The sequence below is a fragment of the Anarhichas minor genome, unplaced genomic scaffold (assembly GCF_050575085.1).
Source record: "Anarhichas minor isolate MPS153535 unplaced genomic scaffold, ASM5057508v1 ptg000069l, whole genome shotgun sequence".
Taxonomy (NCBI): Eukaryota; Metazoa; Chordata; class Actinopteri; order Perciformes; family Anarhichadidae; genus Anarhichas; species Anarhichas minor.
In genome coordinates this window covers 450,983-453,503 of record NW_027466515.1, presented here as the reverse complement: position 1 = coordinate 453,503, position 2,521 = coordinate 450,983, and positions in this window count along the sequence as shown.

The following is a 2,521-nucleotide window of genomic DNA, read 5'->3' as shown; positions in this document are numbered from 1 at the left end:
CACTGAAACCTCACCGGTGACTCTCTCCGGTACGTCTGCTCGTGACACCGGACAGAGTTGGACAAGTGCGCCACACGACAGTCGAGTCGGACCTGAGTTCCCAGATGAACAGTGAAGTTGAGAAGGAGTGGAAGAGGAACTCCATTGACCAATTACCTGCGGGTCAACCCCTGAGTGACGTGACCTGTGGCCAATCAGAGCACGTTTGGCGGACCACGCCCAGCAGAGTGGAGGTGTAACAGAACACCTCTACAATTTAGGAGCAGAAAGTTCAGTCTGTTCTCTGACATAACTTATTACATAACTTTAACTTTTTACTCCAACTCCTCTGGCTCCTGTTCAGCCAACACGTGTCACACAGTAGCCTGGAATCAATACTCACTGTTTTTTTCTTTAGCAATACCATAATGTAAAAAAGAATTCCTGTAGAAGTATAAGTCATACTTCAAAAGTATAACCAGCAATGAAAGTATCATAAGTTGCACAGAATGGCTCTTTCTGACCTATAGTTCTGACATTTATTAGATTATTACCTTTAAACTGCATTTAAGTATAGTGGGGTGAGTAAAAGAAGCAAAATACTCTGTTACAAATAAAAGTACAGAAGTATTAGCATTAACTACTAATCAAATATGACAGTTAATGTTGTCAAATCAATGTAGTATGATATTTTCCTCTGAGCTGTAGTAGAGTGGAAGTATAAAGTATCGTAAAATGGAAGGACTCAAGTAAAGTACAAGTACCTAAAAATAGTACACTTTTCTTTCTCCACCCTCCATGTGCAGCCAACACATGTCACACAAAGACGAGCAGTACTGGAAGAAGTATTCTTAAGTTTTACTTTAGCAATATATACTTAAAGTATCTAGTTACCTCTGGGGACCATGATCTCTGTATTACATATTGTTCCAATTCATTCAGTAGATGTTGCACAATAAGTGAAGACTCTGACATCCAGCCATGACACTAGAATGGCTAAAAACTAGAAGCAGCCTCTCACTTCATTTTTTTAAATGCATGTTGTTCTGCAAATTATCTCCCTCTGCATTTCTTTAAATATTATTTGCTGCTTCCTGTTCCTCTTTGCTGCAAACGGAGATCAATGAAGTTTCTTTAAAGATCGTTAAAGGAGAAAATTCGTCTTTTTTAGTGGGGGAAGCATGAAGCTATAGAGGAGCAGGGGGACATGCTCAGCTTGAGTTTGAGAGATATAGAGTTACACCACATACTGATGACAGGCCGGGGTTTATATATAACATGTGAACGTGTATGTCTGTAAGCATATACATGACTCCTTCAGACTCTGGTGCTATTCAACATGCTTCTTCAATGCTGAATGCATCTACTAACAAGTGTGTGTGTATCAAAGCCTGATTTATCTTCTTCCTCGGTGCCATAGAGCTCCATTGTTGCTCAGAAACTATCAATGAGCCTCGCTGTTGCACTTTGTGACATGTTCCTTTATTACCATGACCACACACACACACACACACACACACACACACACTGTAGTCTATTTTGACTCAACCCCTCACACCAATGTGAAGTATTGAGAGACAAACTAACACGTTATTGGTTTGGCAAGAAGAAGAGTGTGGAGTCACTCTGATTGGTTTTAGATTTCAACGGATCTTCTGCTTTATCTATTGGGAATTTGTCACTTACTGGGAAATGTTGCGGAGCTTTCAGTCACCTTTTGTGGCCTTCATCAGCAGATAAAAGGTCCGTCTGCTGACGAGGACTTTCTTGTCAAAGATGTTAACTGTATTTAGCATTTTGCAGTCAAGTGAAGCTGTCTTTATGTGTCACGTCTGGTAAGCTATTTAGCCTCCTGTTCTTCTCTGCAGGAATAAATGATTTGGTCGCATCACTGGAACAAACTTTGCTACGATTGTGGAAACAAAGAACTTCAAAGTGTAATTGTTTAGGTTTGAGTAACAAAGAGGAAACTGTTTGGAGAGCCACAGGTTTAACCAACTCAACCATAAAGACACTTAGAGGTGATGCAGGAAGGGGATTTTATGAGTCGAGTCTCTCTCATAAAGAGAAATATAAATGACAGAATCTGAAAACTTAGAAATATTGAAACTGGTTTAGAGAGTCTGGAAGTTTAGACGGTTTGAGGTTTCATGGCAAAGGGAAACTGAAAAAAATCCTCCATGTGTCAGTATGAATATTAAACATTATTTAAGTTGATACACAGTGATATTAAAAACAGTTTTAGTTTTAGTTGAGTACTACATTGTATTTAAAGACACAGGAAATGAAAGCTAAGATGTTGAAGATTTGACAGATATATTTTGGGGGTGGGGGGCTTCCCATGTCTCTATCATCTCTCTCAACATGGTATTCATGTTGCAGGGCGTGATTAAGAACCCCGGGAGCATAATAACCAGGTCTGAAGCTCGCACAGAGTCACGTTCAGATAAAAAGCTTTAAAAAGACACAGCAGACAGACACAGTCTGAGACTAGCTGGTGAACATTTAGCAAAGAGTCAGACATTTCTCTCAGGAGACCAAA